General features: G+C 42.5%; 1 protein-coding gene across 2 annotated transcripts in view; it reads right to left on the bottom strand.

The window, feature by feature from the left end:
- LRRN2 (leucine rich repeat neuronal 2) overlaps positions 1 to 23403 on the bottom strand; it is a 97646-nt gene that overhangs the window by 31094 nt on the left and 43149 nt on the right. Inside the window, exon 1 of one of the 2 annotated variants that reach the window (XM_072648080.1) lies at positions 6792 to 7496. The exons of the other annotated variant lie outside the window; for it this stretch is intronic. The gene's annotated coding sequence lies outside the window, so the exon portion shown is untranslated. Of the gene's footprint in view, positions 1 to 6791; positions 7497 to 23403 lie in introns of those variants that run through there. 2 annotated transcript variants of the gene reach the window in all.

Below are 23403 nucleotides of genomic sequence, written 5' to 3'. Positions count from 1 at the left end.
CTCTCTGGAGGTTAATCAGTCATAGGCTTTAAACTAAGTGCTTAAAGCCCCTGTAGGAAAATGTGACAAAGACTTGGGGAGGGGCGGGGTGTTTGGTGCCAATCATTCTTACTGTGTTACCTTAGTAAATACTCTTTTAAAAGCTACTTTAGGCTGGCTGACTAAATGGACTCTCAACTGATAATCTTGGGGGGAAGCACACCAGTGGGGGCTCAAGCCAATGGCACTAGAGAAAGATAGCCCTGACTCCTCATGGGGACCCTTAAAACCTTTAGAGGGAGATGTAGCCTTGCTTTGGGACCACAGTCTCATCTGTAAGTGTGGGAATTGGCATATGGATCCTTGGAGTTCATGTGGACAACATGAGGAAAAAATCCTACCTCTATCTCTATACATTAAGAAGGAGGTTCAGGGTATGGGATGTGAATTCTGGGTACCTTTTTGCAGCTAGGTGGTACAGTGGATAGGATGCCAGCTCTGAAGTCACGAGGGCTTAGGTTCAAATCTGACCTCACTTATTTGCTATGTGACCCTGGACAAGTAACTTCACCCTGTCTGCCTCGGTTTCCTCGTCTATAAAATAAGCTGGAGAAGGAAATGGCAAACCACTCCAGTTTCTTTGCCAAGAAAACCTCAGCTGGGGTCATGAAGAGTCAGACATGACTAATTAACTAAATAACAACACAAGAGACTCAGTGTATGGGATGTGAGTTCTGGACTCATTGCTTTAGCTGTTTTTTCATTTCAATGCATCCTGCTGAGTTATATCTTAAGAGTAAAATTCCTAAACTCTTCAGATCCCCAGTAGGAGTGAGTGACTCTGGTTGGGAGACCAGGGACAGCTTCGGCTTTTCCTAGGAGGGATAGCCTTCCCTTGTACCTGAAACTGTTCATAGTGCAGGAGAAGAGAATCTGACACCCCGAACACTCCTTTTCAGCAACACCCAGTGTCTGACCCCCACCTCAAGTTCCTATTTCCTTCCATTCTCCCAATTCAGAGGGTAGGAGTCCTGCTACGTGCTAAATGTAGTGGTGGAGCTTTTTAGCAGCTGGTCTAATTCAACACTGCCTAGGATCACATCAGGGTGGGGAGCCAGAGATGTTCCCTCTGTCTTCTTTTTCCTAGACCTGGATACAAAAGGAACAGAACAGAAAGTAGGCAGCAAATAAAATCGCCATCGATCGTAAGATTGCTGGCATCTCAGGCCCAGCCTGTTCCCAGAGCTGTTCATCGTAAATAAATGTTCCTAATGATCCACTTGTACTTAGTACACAAGGCTCTGTCTTGCGAAATTGAAATGGAGTAGGGCAGTTGAGTGCAGTGATACAGGGCACCAGCCTGGACAGGAAGATTTCACAGTATCTCCTGGGGATTTGGACTTAGACACTGTGTGGGGGCAGTGGGAGTCTCAGGCAGAGGGTACACCTGTATCTTGCCTCACAGGCACCATAGTTCAGTATTATAATGTCTTCTGAAATTTCTAGAGCCATACTAATATTAGCCAAATAGTATGCCAGCACCCATCTGCCCATCTTCACTCCTACCACCACCACCATCATGACTGTTACTGTCACCCCCAAGGTCACCGTCACTGACGTACCTCCATCATTGTGGCCACCTCCCTATTACCATCACTGCCAGCATGACTTACAGTTTCCATCACCACTGCCAGTGAGCCTTTCCAGAAGGCTCAGAACTTTCCATCTAATCTCTTCATTTTCCATCAGATGATGTGCTTGCTTTCAACTCCATGAATACCATATTTCCCCAAGATGAAGCTCCTCACCTGAAATTTCATCATTATGGAGACTGATCAAACTTTGACACTCACCATCTTCTTAGCACCGTCATCGGCCTCTCTCCTCTGAAGGAAGGGCTAAAAGGGTGGGGCAACAAATTCCTTCCAAAGCCATCCTTAATAGAGGACTCGGAATTTTCTAGGGAGCTATCCATTTTCCAGCAGTGGCTCTGTTTGGTTTCATCTCCTCAAACATCAAACATCATGTTGCCTCACAACAAGAGCACCTTCCCTTCCCTTTTGGGTACTGTCTTCTCCTATTAAACTATAAGTTCCTTGAGGGCAAGGACCATCTTTATTTTTCTTATTTGTATCTCCAGCACTTAGCATAGTGCCTGGAACATAATAAGAGATGACTATTGACTACTGACCATCACCATTATTGTAACTACTGCTATCACTGTCAACACTACCATAATTATCTTCACCAATATTGCTATAAATGTTACCATCACTACAGTTTGCCATCACCATTATTGCTTATTATCAACACATTCAATATTGTCACTATGGTCCATGGTCATTATCATCACCATAATTATTATTATATATGACCATACTATGTTATACTTATTACACATTATATCATATATACTATATTGCTATACTACTATCTATCTATATAATACTATATTACTATTACTATGTAATTATTACTATATATTACTATATATAATTACTTTATGTATTATATTACCATATATACTACACTATATATAATTACTATTACTGTATAAAATTCTTAGTACCATTATTATCATCAGTATTACTGTCACCAATACTATTATCATTTACACCATCATCATAATGATCACAGATGTAGAATCGGAAAGGACCTAGTCCAACCATTCATTTTACAGATAAGGAAACTGGGGCCCTGAAAGAAGTGAAGAGGTTTGCCCAAGACCACACAGAGACCATGGAGAGGACAGTGACAGCTAGAATGTGAGTCCTACTCTTCTAACTCTAAATCTAGAATGTATTCCATTGTATCATACTAGGTGGCACAGAGGATAGAGTGCAGAGTTAGGAGGATCTAAGTTCAAATTCAGTCTCAGTCACTCACTATGTGAACCTGGGTAAGTCACTTCACTCTGTTTGTCCCAATTGTCTCATCCATAACATTATCTGGAGAAGGAAATGGCAACCCACTCCAGTATCTCTGCTAAGAAAACTCCAAATGGGGTCACATAGAGTCGGTCACAACTGAACAACAAGTACAGCTACGCCGCCTCAACGGCATGACTATCATTACTTTCCTCACCATCACTAATACCATAATGCTCATCGTTATCCCTTCATTTTCCATGATGACCTCCTGTTGGTAAATGAATGGGCAAAATGTGAAATAGGGCTCAGGGTCTCTCCCCATGAGGAATTTAAAGGAAGAGATGATATTAATTCTCCTACCGGACTAAAAGGAGAAAAAAAATACTTGGGCATCTAAAGAGAAAAATGCATGATCCCACACCTAAAGATGTAATTCCTCTATGCAATGAAAGAAGAGAAAGGAGAGTTAAAGGCACAGTGCCCCTTTGCAGGTGTCGATAGAACCACCTCACGGCTCTCTCCCGGTGAGAGGAAAACTTTCCTCTGGTGAAAGGAGCTAGGAAATGACTTCGCTTTCTAGATATAAACTCAGAGTCCTTAGACAACTAAGATTCATCTCTGACCCAATTGGAGACCGTCAAAGGGTTACAGTGTTGGCAGACGCTAAGGCTCTGAAATGTTAGCAATGAACCAACCTCCATTTTGGGAGGTTCATGCGTCCTCTTTCCCCCGCAAACAGTTTTGCTCTGTAGTCAAATGCTAAGGTCAATAACATCCACCCAGCAAGGGGAACATGATGTTTGTAGCTTAGTCTACCTCTAACCAGGAGAAATAAAGTCCAGTAGCATCCTCAATGGGCATCTCCAGGATCCTGTCCCAAGTGCTAAGCCTCATGGAGGGGGTTTTGAAATGGAGAAGATCCAGGCAGGGGAGGGAGGAGTGGGACAAAACAAAACAAAGGCCCTGGCCCTCCCCTCCCCAAGCCTCCCTTTCACACCCTCGCCCTCATCTGTATGCTCTGTCACATCAAAGCTCAACCCGCTCAAGGGGAAATGCCATGGTAACAGTGTGGTCTTTAAACACAGGAGTTTGTGCAACCATCAAAAAGCAGCATTAGGCAATTTAATTAAGGAGCTGGCAGCAGACAAACTTTGTGAGTTAAAGGCACTTTATTAAATTCCACTGCATGATGCAGTTTGGGCCCCCCAGGAATTGCTTTGGTGGGGGACAGCATAGAAGATGCTGCTGGACTTCTGTTTTCCTTCTTTTTGCTCACTTGATCTCCCTCCCACTCTCAGTAATGGGGGAGAAGAGGGATGTGGTAGGGGGACAATCCCTGGCTCTTGACTGTCTGCTGCCCCAAGATCAGGGCATAGGATATTGGAATGGAGTCCCCAGGAAGAATGTAGATCTCTGGATGCAGGATAGTCTCAGCGACTCAGCTGGAAGAAGTATTCTTCTGTAAAGCTAGAATGGGCGTTATTCTCAAGGGAGTTCTCTCTCTGGTTTTAGTTCCCAGTCAGGGCATCTTCTCCAAGGACTCCAGAAATCAGAGAGAGATCCTCCCTGATTGATAAGAAAACCCAGAATAGGATTATGAACACAGAGGGTCGAACCCTTTTGCCAAATTCCCCGCTAAGTGGAATCAAGGTAACAAGCATTTATTAGGCACCTACTATGGGACACACTATGGGGATACATAGAAAGGCAAAAGAACAGTCTTAGCTTTGAAGGTGCTCACAGTCCAAAGGGGAAGGGGAGAGAAGGAAGGGAAGACCTTTCCCCCGCTGCCTTCCCTTTTTTCTCCCCTCTTCTTTTCTACCTTTGCCAAATGAGGAAGCTGAAGCCCAGATTAAGTGACATTCTCAAGATCACACAAGTGAGTAAGTAGCAGAGCTGATCTTCAAATCCTGGCCCTTTGAGGTCTAACCCCTCAAATGGCCAAGACTCATCAATTCTACCTTCACAAGATCCCAGGCATCTGTCCCCTTTTCTGCACTCCCACAACAAACACCTAATTCAGACACTCATTGATTCTCCCTTGGGCTAGAGGACAAGAAGAAAGAAAGAAGAAGGGAAAAAGAAAGGATGAAGAAAAGAAATAGAAAGAGAAGAAGAAATGAATAGTGAAAACAGACTGTCTAATGGATCTCCCTTGCTTCCAGGCTTTCCCTTCCCCAAACCACAGCTCCTGAACAGCTGCCAAAATAATTTTCCTAATAAAGAGGTCTGAATGACCATGTTATGCTTCCCCTCTATTGATTATCTCCCATTTATGCTGTCTGTATCTTGTCTATACATCATTTGTGTGTTGTCTTCCCCATTAGACTATGAGCTTCTTGGAGAGCAAGGACAATCTTTTGGCTTTCTTTGTACCCTCTGCACTAAGCACAGGGCCTGATAGTCGATGTTGAATCAATGCTTATTGACACTGTTCAAATGTCTTCAGGGGCTCCCTATTGACTTTAAGTTAAAACTCCAAAGCCTGGTATTTAAGGGATCAAATCTACCTTTACAGACATTTCACCATCCACATGGTTTACACCTGGACAAAGGTGCCTATGAGCATCCTTCAAGGCTCATCTCAGGTTCCTCTTTCTAAAGAGACCTTTCCTTGTGCTCACCATTGTATCTCTCCCTCCTCAAATGATCTATATAAACTTGTCTTCCAGTAAATTGTAAGATCCTTGAGAGTAGGCACTGTAGTTATCACAGGGGCTAGGGGCCCAGTGTCCTCATGATCTAGAAAATCTGCCTAAATTTTTTTGGCTTTCCCTTTGTACCAGAGAAGTCTGAATTATTATGGTATTAAAAGGTAAAATATGTGGATTTATGATATTATATTATACATATATTTTATGCATTTCTGAGTTTTTAAATTTTTTCTGCATAATCTGCTGGCCTTTGGGTATCATTTGTGGCTTCTGCAAAGGTCCCCCAAAATTCCCATTCAATTTCATATAGTGAAACTGCCCTGGGGGAAGTCTTGATATGGAAAGGATAACTGTATTTTTTGATATTTGTCCTCATCCAAAATAACACTAATAATAATAACATTACTCTAGCATTTATATAGTGCTTCAAGGTCTACAAAGTGCTTTACAGATATCTCATTTGATCCTCACAACCACCCTGGAAGGCAGGTGCTATTATTATCTTCATTTTACAGATGAAGAAACTGAGGCAGCTAGAAGTTAGGTCATTTGTTCAGTGTCACACAGGGAGACTAGCTGGGAACTCATTTCTTCCTGACAGAGTTCACCACCTCTATGTGACAGGCACTGTGCTTAAGTGCTTGGGGTATATAAAAAGGGGCAAAAGGCAGTCCCTGCCCTCAAGGAGCTTATAATCTAATGGGAGAAACGACAGGCAAACAAATATATACAAAGCAAGCTTATACACGATAAACAGGAGATAATTAACAGAGGGAAGGCAAAGAAATTAGGAGAATTGGAATTAAGGTACTAGAATTAAGAAGAGTCCTATCTATCATATTGCCTCTAAAAATGTATTAGCAAGCAATTTTACATGTGGTTTCCCATCTATTTGTTCTATCACAGATATTTATGTATCTTATCTCCTCCACTAGATGAAAAATGCCTTAAAATCAGGGAGAAGGTCTTATTCATTTTCTGTATTCCCCCAAGGTAGCTAAGCCCATGCCTGATACCTAGCAGGAGTGCAATAAATCTGTAGTCTGATGATCTGAGTTTGAGTTTCAGCTCTGTTATTTATTAGGTGTGTGACCATGGTCAAGTTGCTTCTCTCCTCTGGGTCTGTCTTCCCTGGGGACTGGAGGAGATAATCCCCAAGTTCCTTTGAAGCCCAGTATCTGTGATTACTTTTTTTCCTACTCACATCTTTTCTTCCTCCTCCTTTTTCCCTTCTCTCCCTATCCCCTCCTTCTCTCCTTATGCCCTCCTCTCCTTCTTCTTGTCCTACCTTCCATTCATGGTTCACCTTTCCTTGTTATTCTCCCATCCTTTTCTTTTCTCCCAGTTTCTTCCTTTTGTTTCTTCACATGCTCTCCTTCCACACACCTTGTCACCGCCTCCACCACTCCCAGATCCCCCTACAGTTTCTCCCTTCTTCTGCCACAGACTTCTGGCTCTTGGTCTCCCAACAGACTTTGCCTGAGCTGCTGTAGCCATGGCAACAACCCAGTTTACCTTCATGGGGAAGGGGTTTGACAGGGGCTACTTTATGAGTCGGGGCAGAGCTGAGTGCAGGATAAATCGATTAGTGCCAACTGCTGGGGGGAGGAGGCTACTGGGGGGGAAGGCAAACAAATTAACTCAGGATGTTCCCGGACTCCCTCCCCCAACAAGCCTTTCAGGATTTCCAAAGGAGAGCCAAAGAGAATGAAGATGGGGTGGGTGGGTGGAGATGTTTAACTCTTTTTTCTTCCCACAACTCTCTTGTGCCTTAGTTAGCCCTATTCTCGTAAAATAAGTGCCAGCACCCAAAAACAGAACTCAAGGGGGCTGGGGAACTGGTCCACCCCTTCTCTACTGAGAGCAGTACAGTGAAAACAGCAGGGAGGGGAAAGGGATGTTCATGGACTTTAGCTACCCATTTGATCACTGAGCCAACCAGTCAGGGAGTAGTAGAGCCCCTGGGAGAGGCTGTATGGAATAGGGAGGGCAGAAGAACCTCCCTGGCCATGCTAAACACCCAGTTGGGTGCACCAATTTTAAAGGAGAAAGAGCATGGAGACTGTACTTGGCCAACATTTATTCTTCTGGGTGCATGGCTTGGATGATGCCAACTCATTGCCATAGCCTTTTTCCCAGAGAATCAACATGGGGAACGTTCTCACATCTAATTACGGTAAAAATAATAATATTTAACACTACCATAGCTCCCAGGCACTCAAAGCCCTGGGGAAGACAACAGGTCCTCTACTTTCAATCAGTCAATAAATGTTAATGTTGAGTGCCTACTATGTGCCAAGCACTGTGCTCAATGGTAGGGATACAAAAAGAGGCAAAAGACAGTCTTTGCCCTCGAGGGACAATCTAATGAGGGAGACAACAAGCAAACTACATACAGGATAAATGGGAGATTATTAATAGAGGGAAGACGCTGGAATTAAGAGGAGATATGCAAGAGGTTGCCTGTATAAGATGGGATTTTAGTTGAAATGTAAAGGAAGCCAGGGAGGTCCGTTCCAGGCAGGGGGAATGGTCAACCTGATGCCAGAGATCAGGAGGCACTGGAGATGAGAGGCTCATAAACTTAGAGCTGGAAGAGACATCATGTCATCATGTTCAACCCCTTCATTTTACAAATAAGGAAACTGAGGCACAGAGAGGTTAAACGACTTGTCTAAGGTCTGTCTTAATGGCATCTGAGGTGGCATTTGAACACAGGTCTTCCTCTCTAAGCTGCCTTTCGATTGCTTGGACTTTTCAAGATGCAGAATGAGACACAGTCATTTTTGATCATTGTCGATGTTTGAAATTTTTTTTGTTTTTGCTTGATTTCACATGTTGGTTACAAGAGTCTTTTTCCTTTTCAAATTTTTTGGCAATGGGGAAAAGTAAAGCTAGAATAGTGCTGCAAAAAAGAAAGAAAAAAGAGAAAGAAAAGAAAGGTGTGTCATTGGAGCTTTTCTTTTAATTCACTGAAGTGAACTGAAGGAATTACAATCAAGACAATTCTGAAACCTGCATGTTGAATTTGTTCCATCCTTAAAGGAAAAGCAAGCTATATATTAGAGAGATTCATAGTTTCGTGTATAATCTGCTTTTTCCGTTCTATTTGGTATATGGGAAATGCTCCTTTTATTTGGTGTTTAAGTTCAGAATAAGAAAATTTAAAAGTAAAGAGGTTAAAAAAATCAATTATATGGATTTTTCCCAGCTGGGGAGAGCGCAGCTCTAAGTCCTCCCTTCCCTTTTTCACTGAGGTGGAGAGCTATGCATGTGGAAAAATGGATATAATATTGGACTAGGTTGATGCGCTGGCTAGTTTTGCTGAACTGTTTTTTTTTTCCTTTCTCTTTTATTCTTTGTTCAGGGACGGTTCTCTGGGAGTGGGATAGGAAAGGGCTATATTGGGAAATGAAAGTAATGTAAAAATGAAAGATACCAAGAGAAATTTAAAAGAGAAAAAGAAACAGTAGGTGCAGGACTGAATGACTGATCTCAGGTGGTGCTGCTGCTGCAGTTAGGGACAAAGCTGGGAGGACAATCCTGCCATTCTGACTCCCTTGCTTTGGGCTTCGGCTACATCCTTGGCTTTTCTGCTTATCCTGCCCTCTCTTCTGTGGGTCTATACCTGGGAGTGGTCACTGAAGCCGCTGCTCAGGATGGATGTTCCCAACACATCAATTCTCTAGGCTGCTGTTTTCCCTCACTCAGCTCCTCTCTCCGATTACCTCAAGGGATTACCCACCCTCTCCTGCCAAAACCAGCAGGGACAGGGTCAAGCAGGGCTGGTTCCCCTGCAGTCAGTGGCTGATGGCTTTCTCTGCTCGCAGCCAGGAGTCATTACACACCAGATGTCTAGTTTAAACAAGTAATTAGGCAGGTCTTTTAGGAAAAGCATGTGCTTCTCACCAAAGAGGAGCCCAGATTTCAGGAGGTGATGGGGGGAAAAGTGCCCTGAGGAGCAGCCCTTAAGGAACACTGGCTCGGCACAGCAGTTGTGGTCACCATATATACCTTCCATGTTACATCTGCCCCCCAAAATTAGAGGAAAAACATACAGCAGTTTCTGATGGAGCTCAGGAGAGCAGAATTGTTCAGATCCAAGAAGTTCCCAGTTATCCACCTACTCTGGAGATAAGGAGGAAACTGGATCACTGAAATGCACATACGATATTAAAAATCTACAGACTGAATTTTAGCCTCAGGCCTCAACCTTCTCTTCAACATAGAAGTGCTTTTAAAAGAACAGTACGGCTGGATGTAAATTACATTTCCTCGGTTTGATTTTTCCAGGTGCTACAAGCCACCCAGTAGAGAAGACAGGCCGAGACTTACAACCTTCCCCCAGGTTCTCCAGAGAGGAAATGTAGGAGCCTTTATGCTTTATTCTTTCTCCCGTACAACTGACTATGGTTGGAAACTTTCTACAAGACTGGCTTAATCTTTTTTTTTTTTTTTGATAAAATTTGCTTTTACATCATCCCAGATATATTCCTCTACCCCAGTAAGCTTTCTTTAGTAACAAAGAAAAACAAATCAGTTCAGTGATCTGATGGGATATGTAACATTCCACACCCTTATTACCTCACCAATCCTCTTTTTTTTGGCCTGAGATTGGTCATTATCATTAAGGCTGGCTTACTCTTTCTGTGTTGGGGAGATCTGTGGAACCTGGAGCCCAGTCTGGTGAAGGCAATGATAGGGGGTATATTTGGGGAGCCCATCAGCAGAGGCCGGAGGCTACAAGAAGGTCCTGTACCAGAAGAAGTAATTTCAACCCAGAAATAGTGATGAATCACCAGCCTAACTGCATTATCACTGTCCCAACAACTGCCCCCTGCCAATCATTCTCACAAGATCTGAAGAGTCTATCCATATAGTCTTAGTTGATAAACACTTATTAAGCATCTACTTAGCAAGGCTAAGATACAAAGACCAGCAAAAGACAGTCCCTGCCCTCAAGGAACTCCCACGCTAAAGGAGACGAGGCAAACAACGATGTACAAACAAGCAATAAACAGAATAAATTGGAAAAAATCAACAGGGAGAAGGCACTACCTTAAGGGGAATTAGAATAGGCTTCCTGTAGAAAGTAAGATTTTAGCTGGGTCTTGAAGGAAGCTTAGCCTGGCATTCAAGATAAGACCTTTAGATATCTGGCTCCTTTCTACCCTTACCTGTCACTCCCCTGTATTTACATTCTAGCCAGACTGGATCATTCTTGGTCCCCCCATTCTCAACCAGCTCTTGCCTATATGTGCCCTTGCTCTCAGTCTCACTTGCCTAGAAGGGATGTTCATATTGCTCTTTCCCTCCATTCTTATCCATCTGAGGTTCTTTCATTTAACGCTTAACTCAGATTCTATCTCCTCCAATGGTACTCCTCTCTCACTGTCTTACATCCTCCAGTGAAAGTGACACCTCCCCATCAAATTTCTCACAGAACTTTGTCTGAACTTGTCCTTTGCACTTATTAAACATTCCTTGTACCATAGTTATTTTTGTACCCTAGATGTATCACCTCCATCCCCATTAGATTGTAAACCCTTTCAGAGAATACTTTTTCAAATGTGTGTGTGTGTGTGCGCATCACTGTATCCTTAGTATCTAAGATAATGTCTTGCTCATAGTAGGTGTTTAATAGAACTGGATTTTTAAATTTAATTATTTCACATTACTCCTTCATGTGAACTTGGTACTCCATCACTGTTCCATGAACATGTTCTATGCTTTAAGGCATCCACACCTTCACTCCTGCTACGCTGCTCCTTTCTCTAGAATGTTCACTATCCATCTCAGCCTTTCTTTCATTGACTTTTCCTGGATCCATCAGCTGGGAAGCTGAAATTGATCTCCCTTACCTCTGAATTCTCATAGCAGCTGACTGGTGCCTCTCTTAAGGCACAGTTTATTCTGTATTATATTTATCGATGTACTTGTCTTATCTCCTCTACTATACTGCAGATTCCTGGATGGTTAGCACTGCATTTTATTTATTTCTGTATACCTAACAGCTCTTATGTATAGAAGACCTCAGTGTCTAGTCGGATGAATGAACTCCTCTAAGACCCTGGAGGCTGGAAAGAAATCAAACAGAAGGAGTTTTTCCTTTGAAATGGAGAATGTAAGAGAGAGGTAGATAGGCAGGGAGAATAATGAGGCTGAAAGAAAACTAGATTTGTTGTCAGAGGTCCCTGGCTTTGTCTTCACTATATGTTTGATCCTGGGTAAATTATTTGATCTCTTTGGGCCTCGGTTTTCTCATCTCTAAAATAAGGACACTGAACTGATGCCATAGTGTGACTTCCACTCCTCTGCTTCCCCCCATGCTATGATAGCCCCAAGGAGAAGAGATCCTGGGACCTTGACTGACTTGAGAAATGGTCAGAGTTTGCCCATCCCTATACTGTCTTTCCAAATTCTACTCATCTTTTAAGCCTTATCTGAAATTTTACCTCCACCTTGAAGCCAGCCCAGGTGACTTCAACCCATACTCAAGTCTGCCCTCCTGTTTCTCCCACAACGCTTTCTGTCTGAACTCTACTGGAATGGCTACTGTTTGAAGTCTCAGCGATTCTTCACTTGTGAAGAAGGTCTCAGGTGGTGGAGTTGCCTTTAAAACCTCTCAACATCCCTTCCTCCCTACCCCAAATTCAATTCACATAAATCAGGCTAAGATGGTTCCCATTGAGGTAAATCTTAACTCAGCTCCTTAAACCAGTGGACCCGGAGGGATATCCAAGGTAACGAATACTCAAAGACAAAAAGAAAAACAGTCCTTGCTGTCTATGAGTCTACATCCTACATTTTAGGTAGAAGTAGCCATAGGGATTACAACTATGATTTCATTGATTCGGGGCACTTCCGGGCAAGGAAGAGGTCAGCATCCTGTCTGCAATGTATGGTCTTAAGGTGTTGCCCAGAACACTGAGAGATTAATTAACATTCCCAGGGTCACACAGCCAGTGGTGTCAGAGGTGGAATTTGAATCCAGGTATTCTCAACTCTTAGGCCAGTTCACTATCCATTAAGTCAGGCTGCCTCTCATTATCACTGTGATAACCTTCAAATTCATAATCATTTAAAAAAGGTAAACATTTATTGAATACTCAATCAAAATGGATATTATTTTTATTCATGCAACTGAAAAATGAAAACTTATCTAAATGCAAAGAGAAAATAAAGCTATTTCCTTTTGTTGATGGCAAAGTAGTTTACTTAGAAAACCCTAGGGATTCAGAAAAGAGACCATTTGAGAGGAATAACAGTTTCAGCAAAGTTGCAGAATAAACTCAGAAAAAAAACAAAAGCATTTCTGCATAATAATAACTAAAGCAAGAGGTATTAATAGATAGAAAAAGTCCATTTAAAAGAGCTACAACATACATAATATATTTGAAGACCATTCTACTAAAGCAATAGATTCAATTGCAAAGTGCTCTTTAATGAAAAAAAAAAGAATAACTTCAGTACCTGAAGATATATTCAGTGCTCATGGTTAGGTCATTTTGATATAGTAAAAATGACAATACTACCAAAGATAATTTACAGTTTTAATGCTATATTAAATTATCAAAGCAATACTTTACAGAACTTGGTAAGTTAATAAAAAATTCATTTAGAGGAAGAAAAAAATCTAGGATAATATCAAGGGAAATAATGAAAAAAGTAGGAATGATGGTGAAATAGCACTTCCAGACCTCAAACTATATTATAAAGCAGCAGTCATCAAAATCATTTGATATTGGTTTAAAAAAACTGAGGACATTAGTGGAACAGTCTAGAGAAATCAGAAATAATGGATTGAAATACTAGTGTTTTATAAACCCCAAAATATAAATTACTTAGGAAAGAACTCCCTATTTGATAAGTTCTGCTGGGAAAACTATGAAGTTGTCCAGCAGAAATTAAGCTTAGACTGACATCTTACACTATATTCCACAATAAACTTGAAATGGATATATGATCTGAACATTAAAGATCATATTACAAAATAATTAGGAGAAAGCAGATCACTTACCTTTCACAATGAAAGGTATATGGTCCTTTAACCAAAAGGTATAAAGGTATATGGTCCTTTAACCAAAAAAGGAATAAAGACAATTACAAATGATAAAATAAGTGATTTGGATTCACAAAATTGAAAAACTTTTACTAAGAATACTAATGCATCAAAGATAAGAAGGGAAGTAAGTGGTCAAATAGGGGAAAAATCTTTTTATCATATTTCTCAAATAAGGGTTTGGTATCCATGCATACTCATGGGTACATGTATACATATACTTACACATACATACAACGTATACAATATGTAGATAAACATATACATATGTCTGCTATATGTATACATCTGTTATGTTATACATAAATATGTATCTATTATATAGCTGTTATACCCATATATCTATATCTCTTAGTTGTATGGACATACATGTTTCTCTCCTTCCCTTCCTTCTTCCCTCTCTCCTCTGCCCTCTTTTTTTCTCTCTCTCATATATCTGTTAGTTATTTATACATACATTTCTCTTTCCCTCTCTCACCTTCCTTCCCTCCTTCCCTCCTCTGCTCTATCTGTCCCTTTTCATCTCATATATAGAGTAGATATATATAGGTATATATTATACACACGTATATCTGTTATATATGTATATATCTGTTATATATCAGTTATATACGTATATATGCATACATATGTTAGTTGTCTGTATTTATGTCTTTCTCTCTTTTCCTTCCCCCACCCCGTCATACACCCACACCTACACATATACATAGACATGTATAAAACTAAAAGACATTCCCTAATAGATAAGTGGCCAAAGGATACCAGGAAATTTCTCAAATAATTACAAACTATTAACAACCGTATAAAAGAATGCTTCAGATCACTACTAATTGCTAATAAATAAGAGAAATGTAAATCAAAATAACCCAGCAAATTGGCCAAGATGCAGATTGTCAATATTAGAAAAGCATTAACCATTTGGAAACACAAATAAGGTGACTAAAATGCCATACCCTTTGACCCAGAGATTTCAATATTAGGCATATACCCAAAGAGATCATTGGGGATAAAAAAAATCCATATACATTCACCAAAATATTTATAGCGGTACTTTTTTTGTGGTAGCAAAGACCTGGAAACAAGGTAGATGGTCTTCATTTGGGAAATGGCTAATTGAAGGAGAGCTGGATTTGAACCCTGGCTCTGTGTTTACTACCTGTGTGACCCTAAGCAGGTCATTTAACTTTTGGGGTTAATTTTCTGACATTCCTTCAAGTTCTAAATCATATGATCCCAGTATTTCTATATGATTCCCTAGAAACACTATGAAGTTCTATGAGTCAAAATACACTGAGAGAGGCATTAGGGTAAGATTGGGGGCAGGTAGGAGGATTATTCTGAAAGTAAAGACAAGAAAGTATGGGAAGGAAGAGGGCTGTGATGGGGATGCACACAGGAAGGGTAGATGCTAGAGAGTGGTTTCAGTTCAAGGCAGGAGGCTTGGACAATGAACTAAAGGGATAGCTCAGCCCTGAAGCCAATCTTATCCTAGGAAAACTCATCCTTCCTTTAATCTCCTCCTCCCAATCTCCTCCTCTCTCCTGAGATAGCATAGTGTGGTCAAGCCACATTGCAAATCAAAGCCATGGTCTCTGAGAATAGCCTTGGTCATAGTCGAGATGTCTAGAAGAAAACAATATGGTGACAGTGCCAGAAATAGCAAATAAACTCATATGAAGACAAAGCCTAATAAAGGACTGAAGATACCTCAAGAGATTGGATTGTCTGGCCCTCTTTCTAGGGGAAAACTATCACTCATAGCTGTTACATCTTTTCTAAAATAAATCTCCAGAAAAGGAGCCTCTAGAACCTGATTGCTATCTATTTAATGAACACCCACAAACTATCCAGTTTCTAGGTCACCACAAACTATGTTTAAGAATAGATTTAGGGGAGCTTAGAAAGAGGACTGGAAAGGGTAAAGATGGACCCAGAAAAGGATTTCTCCTTTTAATCCACTCTGTGTAGCCAAAGCTCTGCAGTCTGAGTGCAATCTCAGGAAGTGGCTATGGAACCACTGTCCTTGCCCCATGCCCTTGCACAGGCAGCCTTGGCTACCTGAAAGAACTGGAGATACATGCAAATACCTCCTACCTGGGAGCAGGAGGAAGGGAGAAGGGAGGCCAGATGAGAAGAAGATTGTGAGGTAGTAGGCCCCTGAGTGTCAGTGGGTCATAGAACCACAGTTAAAACCTGATTGGGAGACTAGAGTGCAGGACAAAGGGATGATAACCGAACAGGCTGGACCTAAACGAGACCTCAGAAGTAGGGCAGCTAAGATTACAGCAAGGCAGTGATTTAGAACCATTTGTTGTCAGGCTGAAGTCAGGAGATATGTACTCAGATTTGCAGGGGCAGGGCAGGCACACTTCCACCGTGGAGCCCAGTTGGTCAGGCAATGCTTGAGGAATTATGCAGATACCAAAAATCAGAGCACAAAAAGCTCCAGAATCCAAATCTAAAGAGTCCATCCTGATAGTAGTGATTGGGCAGTGACCCCTAGTCTTTCACAGGGGCAGCCAGTGAGGTGGCACAATGAATCGTGTTGGACTTGAGGAAGAAAAACCTGAATTCAGGTCTTGTGCAAATTACACATTTACTAGCTTGTTTTTACTAGCGATTCACTTAACCTCTCTCAGCCTTAGTTTCCTCATCTATAAAATGGGGATAGCAACCGCACACACCTCCTAGGGTTGTGAGGATCAAATGAGATCACATTTGTAAAGTGCTTTAAGCACCAGATATATATTATCAATTATTATCATAACAATGGATAAAAATTCCCCGATATGCCGAATTTGATAGAGTTGAAATGGCTCTTCTATTTTGCTACAGAGATTGAAATGTGATTGAAAAAAAAACAAACCAAACACTTAGAGTCACCATGGTATGTTGGAAAGATATCAGATCTGGGATGGTGCCCTGGCTTTGACATTTCCTATCTGTATGAGGGTAACTTTGAGCCTCAATCTCCTTAGCTATAAAATGGAGACATTGTCACTATCTGCCTCAGGAGGCTCTTGGGAAAATCTTACAGGAATGAGAGTTATAACTGTTGTTTCTTTAAGGAAGGGCATTAGCCTTTAACAGTCCAGTTCTACTTCTAGTTGGGTCACCTAAGTCATGAGGCCAGACCTGCAAGTCAAGTGCTCTTACTGTGGTGGTGGTGGGATGTTGTCTTGGGGATGAATACCTAAGGACTGGGGGTGAGTGGGTTAGGCTACAGCAAAGAGGGCAAGGAAGCAGGCACAGGAGTGCCCAGTAAGTGGCATCAGTCAAACCAACCCATGATTAGTTTGAAGCAGAAACTAGAGGGCTTTAAAATTCATTTCATTCTGTGCTTTTGTGAGAATTGTATGTTTATTTTGTTTTCTAGGTCATCAAACCTTAAAGGCTGGCATGTTCAGAAACCCTCTAATTTTCTGGCTGAGGCCCAGAGGGGCTGACTTGCCCGCAGTCACATAGCTAGTTAGTAGACAAGCAGGGATGAGAAGTCATTTCTAATTCCTAGGTCTCTCCACTAGTTGTTTTTTTTTTTTAAATAAAAATTCCTTTAAAAAAACTCCAACTTTATATTGATCAAAATTTAGAGAAAAAAGTTCTCCACACCAAATGCTTCAACTGGTTGTAACTATAACCCTGTCACCTCCAGGGCCAAGGGAGGGCAGAAAAAAAGAAAGGCGGAACTCTGAAGTGATGGAGTCAGAGCCAGCTGTGGGAACTGAAGCCCCTTCCAGTCTAGATTCATTACAAAAGTGCAGGCAAAGACTCCAGGCATCAGAGAGTCAGGACCCAGGCAAGGAATCTGGACACAGGCATGGTACGCTGACAGTGAGAACTTTCATGCTGAACCAACCCCAAACCTCAGACAGGGATCTTTTTTATGCTTCTAGTTAGGGCAGGAACCAATCTTCAAGAGTGACTTGCCTGAGGCCTTTGAACACAGGAAATGGGAAAGTGTGGATGAGGCCAATGACCAACCCAGCCAGACTCTGACACCAGGGAGGAAAGGCAAAACAAGGCGCTAGTCAGAAAAGGCCTTGAAAAGCCTGGCCTGGTGGGACTAACATTCCACTTCCTTCAGGGAAGATTTCATGCCACATTGAATAAGCAAAATACTTTGCAATTGTAAAAGACTCACTACACAGTATATTAGATACCACTGTGTTGTTACTGGCGTCTGTCAGCCAAGATCAGAGTGACGGATGACTTATCAAAAGCCAACCTGACATTTCCAAATGAGATGTTTTGATAGAAATGCCATTCCGCAAGGCCTAAAAAACCCGATAGAACCAGAATGTAAATGAGGAGCATTTGTCACCTTTGTCTCACCTGTTTAAAGGGTTCCTGTCTGACAACATGGCCTTTTCTGGGAGATAGGGAGGGAGAGGAGAAACAGGGGAAGTAAATGGAGTGGGGAAGAGGGCTGATCAATTCCTGAATATCTTGGAACCTTCAGAGTTTGGAAAGGAAAGAAATCTCTCAGTATAAGCAGCATCCAGGAGGGGCTCGAGGGGAAGGAGGACCCACAATGCCATTCTTGGGTTTTGTCTTGATTTATTCTGTGACTCAGTTTACCCCTTGGCCACCGTACCCCACTCTAAGGTGAGTTTTGAGATATGACTATTGTGTTCTCATGGGAAATATATCAGCCTGGGTGGCTCCCATCACTTCTTAGCTTGTAGTCTTAGGCAAATTACTTCATTCTCCTTTGACCTCCAGTTTTGCATTTCCAACTGCCTACTGGACGTTCCAAAGTGGATGTCACGTGGATATATTCAACACAGCACTTCCTACAGGGCAGTTCTGACCATGTCATCCCCCCTCTCCCCTGCCCATTCAATCAACTCCAGGGGCTCCCTGTTGCTTCTATGATAAAATACATAATTCTCTGGCTTGTAAAGCATTCCATAACCTGGTCCCTGCCTCCCTTTCCAGTCTTCTTACATCTTACAACTTCTCCACCCACAGGTACTCTTGGAGTCAGTGATGTTGGCTTTCTTGCTGTTTTTCCCATAGGACTCTATCTCCCCATTGTGAGTGTTTTCCCTGGCAGTCTGGGATACCTGGAATGCTGTCCCCGCCGGCTTCCTTTAGGTCTCAGCTCAAATCCCTCCTTCTGTGAGAAGCCTTTGCCAACCCCTGGAATGCTAGTGCCCTCTCTCTGTTGATAATCTCCAAAGTCAGGTGTGTATATGTCATGTTTGTATATGGTGACTTGCATTCTGTCTCCGTCATTAGACTGCAAATACCTTGAGAATAGAAACTGTTTTCCTTTCTCTCTTTTTCCTTCCTTCCTTCCTTCCTTCCTTCCTTCCTTCCTTCCTTCCTTCCTTCCTTCCTTCCTTCCTTCCTTCCTTCCCTCCATCTTTCTCCTTTCCTCGTATTCCCAGTGCTTAGCATAGCGCCCAACACTTTTCCACCCTGCCTCCCCAACCCCACCCCGTAACAGCAAGAATATAATACTACCTTATTACCTCACAGAGCACAGAATGCTGTGCTACACTTTGCAGATGGAAATGATGAAATAAGCATTGACCCACCATCATTAGGTCACTCATCTGATAGTTTTCCAGTGGTAAAGACAGAAGCTTTTCTGAGCAACCATCCGCATTCTCCTAGGTTCTCTCTCCTAATCCATGGCACTCGATTTGTACTAGGATTAAAGATGCGGTCTAGAGACACAAAGTTATTTGGCTTACAGGGAAACCATAATGGGAGGGAACTCACCGTCTTGGCTTTACTAGCTTCATGTTCAAATGAAGCTAGCGAGAGACCCTAACGAGAAAGGGTTCTGGAACACAGCAGATAACCTTAAGGTGGTGATGGGGAACTATACAAAAACAGAGATGATAAGAATAACACTAGCATTGTGGGGAAGCTGGCTGGTGCGGTGGACAGAGAGCCAGGCCTGGAGTCAGGAAGGCTCATCTTCCTAAATTCAAATCCAGCCTCAGATATACAAGCTGTGTGACCCTGGTTAAGTCACTTACCCTGTTTGCCTCAGTTTCCCTGTCTATCAAATGAGCTGGGGAAGAAGATGGCAAACCATGCCAGTATCTCTGCCAAGAAAACCCCAAATGGGGTCATGAAGAGTTGGAACACTGAACAACTGCAACAGAATATGGAGTTTTGAGATTTCCAAAAGCTTTGTATGTTACCTTAGTTACGTTATTTATGACATCTTACGTTATCTTATTTAATTCTCACACCGATCTTGAGGTAGGTGCTATTTATAAATGAGGAAATGGAGGCAGACAGAGATGAACAGACTTGTCTGAGGCCAGATTGGAACTCAGGAAGATAAGCATTTATTAAGTACTATTCTGTGCAATGAACAGAAGTGGGAGCAAAGCTGGGTCATAAAGAGTCTTTCAAGGCAGCTGATCTAGCCCATAACCTCCCTAGGCTGGAAGGGGAAAATCGAGCTGTATTTTTTACTCTCTGGGAAACAGCACACAGTTTGAGGAGACGATTGTGTCCATGGTGATAGTAAGTGAAAGGAAAGGGGGAAGTCTTGTCAGGGAACATCCAGCTGCATCACCTGCTCGTCAGGGAAGGGCACAGGCAGGAGAGAGATCACGAATGAGCACACCAAGCTGAGGAGGACTCAGGGAGGCCCCTGGGTGCCTGGCACGTCATCCTCCCCTGCTGGGTAAATATCAATGAAATATCTATTCTCACCAAAAAGAACTATGGTGGGACACAGAGATGGCCTAAATACCAACAACCTCTTCCACTGACACTGGACTTTGTACTCCACAGAGCAGCCAGAGATACTGGGAGCAAATGAAAGTGCTTTCTTACCTGATGTGTGTATGCGTGCATGTCTGTATATACACACACACACATATGTATGCATGTACACACACACACAAGTAGGGAGATAGCTAGGTGGCCCAGGTGAGCCCTGGGCTGATAATCAGAAAGATCTGAGTTCAAAACTGGCCTCAGACACTTACTGGCTGTGTGACTGACTATGGTAAGTCATTTAAGCCGTTTGCCTCAGTTTCCTTAATTGTAAAATGGGAATAATCATAGCACCTGCCTCCAAGGGTTGTTGTGAGGATCAAATGAGACAATAATTGGAAAGTGCTTAGCATAGTGCCTTGCACATAATAGGCGCTATATAAATGTTAACTATTATTATCAGCCATTTTATACCAGGACATATGTCTGTGTGTGTGCATGTATATATGTATACATGTGTACACACACACACACATACACACACACACATATTTTCATTTAGTTCTGATGCCAGCCTCTGGGACAGGCTTCATTTTACAGATGAGGAACCTGAGATCCAGAAAATTCAAATGAGTGCCTAAGGTCACAAAAGCTGATTAACCAGAAATCTGGGACTAGACCACAGGTTTCCTGACTGAGAGTCGGATGCCCATACCATGAGGCCTCCCACATCCAGCAGAGCTGAGGTCTCTGTCACCACTCTGTCTTTCAACACCCTCGGATCTAGCTGTCTATTGGAAGCAGAGCCCATAGCACTGGCAGAAAGCTGGAGGCCTATCTCCCATGCCTCAGTCTCTGCCTCCTGACTTTTGGGAGTTAATTCTCGTGGAATAAAAACAACTTGCTCCACAGTGGGAGGGAGCAGGTTTGAAACAAGGTGCCCAAATGATGCCCTGTCTTATTACTAAACCCAATTCCTTACTGAAAACAAGAAATGATGTAGAGGGGTAGAAAGATGTAAATGTATAAGCTCATCCCTCTATAGTTGGGAGGAACCTCAGAAGCCATCTATCCTAACTTCCCCCAACCCTATTTTATAGATGAGAAAACTGAGTCTCAGGGAGGCTACTAACTTGCCCAAGGTCACACAAGTAGTAAAGTGTGAGAGGTGGGATTTGAACTTTGGTCCTCTGAACTAATAGGAACTCTTCTTTCTCCTGTACTATGGACAAATCACTTAACTTCACTCAGCCTAGGTTTCCTTATCTGTAAAATAGGAATAATATTATACGTACTATCACCTTTCTAGACTATTGGTGCTGACCTTGGAGTCACGAAGATTCCAGTTCAAATTCTGCCTTAGACACTAGCTGTGGGACCCTGGGTAAATCATTTAACTTTGCTCAGCCTGTCTCCTCATTTGTATAATGGGAATAATGACAGCCCCTACCTCACAGGGTTGCTGTGAGGATATTTGTAAAGTGCTTTGAAAACCATAAATTCCTACTACAGGAAGAAAGGAGAAGCAAATAATTCCCAATCTCCTTTCCCATTCCCCTAGCCTCAGGAAGTCCCAGGACCCACCTGGGAAGCTCACCACCACCGGAGAAGCCCTTTCTTCTTGTCTTCCTGCTTTGCCCAGGCTGCTTCACTTATCACACAGCTGGGAAGACAGGGGAGGCAACAGCTCTATTCTTTCCAGTGAGATGGAGAACCCCCATCTGCCCTTACCATCTGGTCATGCCACTACCTTCCAAGGTCCTCCAGGCCTAACCATATGCCCTGCCTCTCTGCCCTGCTGTCCCACAGCACCATCATCTGACCTACTTAGAGAACCTAGGGCCTCCTGGGCCTTGCCATCCATCTGTCCTCCTGCAGCACCCTTAGCACTTCCAGGCTTTCCCAGCTGGCCTGCAGATGAATTTTCTTTTACCTGCTGTCCCCCCCAATTAGAATGTGAGCTCCTTGAGGACAGGGACTGTCTTGTCTTTTTCTGTTTGTATCCTCAGTGCTTAATATAGCGTCTGGCATATTAAGATATAATTATATGGTTATAATATATTTTCATAATTTATATATTTATTGTTATATAAAACATATAACAAATATATATGACATATTTACATCTAATTTATAATGATACATTAAGATATATCTTCAGATTCATTTATTATTATCATTAATGCAATGCCAAGTGTCATATACATGTGAACTATCATTATCAAGTTCAGTAAAAAACAAAACAAAAAATTTATTGGTAAAAATGAGAGAATTGGAATAGATCCCCTACAGCTCTAAGCTTCTATTTTTCCCTTTCCAGAAGACAAGAAACAATATCCTTGCCAAGTGAAAGGGGGGCAAGGAGGAGGGGAGAAGGTGGGAAAGGATGGATGAAATTTGAAGAGTGAATGGAGGAAGGGAGAAAGGAGGTATGGGTAAAAGATCCCTGGAATGAAGGAGACAGACTATGCTACAGACTCCAGCCTCTGCCCCCAGAGAGTAAGCAGGCAGAGGTAACGGGCTGTGACAGAGGATAGAACTGGCAGTCAATTCCATCCAATAAAACTTTGATTGCTTATAAGCCTTGCAAATGGGCAGCTCCCCCGGGTACTAGAGTTCTCCTTCTCCTACCTGCCCAGCCTGGGGCTGTGAGCCAACTCTCCTGCCCCACCCACCAGCTCCAAGCCAAAGAAGGTCAGGCCCAGCCCGACCCCAGGCAGCAAAAGATGAGCACTCCTGGGCAGGTGAGGGCTGAGGGGCAGGTGGGAGGAGAGAGATGGAATCACTTAGTCCTCATTAGTCCAAATTAAAATCAGAAGTGAGATGACAATTACAATTTGCAGTAGGCTAATTGTTTTCCCTCTGAAGCTGATCTGCTTCAAAGATTGGGGAAATTAATTGTTGACAGCCCCAAGTGGGTTGGTTGAACCTGGAGAAGGAAAGGCAGCTTCTGCCCTCTCTCCCTACTTTCCCTTCCTCTGACTTCCTTCTCCTTCTTCTCTCTCTGAACTCTTTCTCTTCCCAGGTTGGGTACCGCCGAGTCAGCGCTTCAGAGGATATGAAAGGTCCTGTGTACTCTAGGTAGAGATGGGAAAAATGGAGCTTGGGGTCATGGATTCTGGGCCAGGGCTAGCCCTAGGGCAGGTGT

This window comes from Notamacropus eugenii, chromosome 2 (genome assembly GCF_028372415.1).
Source record: "Notamacropus eugenii isolate mMacEug1 chromosome 2, mMacEug1.pri_v2, whole genome shotgun sequence".
Lineage (NCBI taxonomy): Eukaryota > Metazoa > Chordata > Mammalia > Diprotodontia > Macropodidae > Notamacropus > Notamacropus eugenii.
The sequence above is the reverse complement of the archived record's forward strand: the minus strand, read 5'-3'. Positions and strand labels throughout refer to the sequence as shown.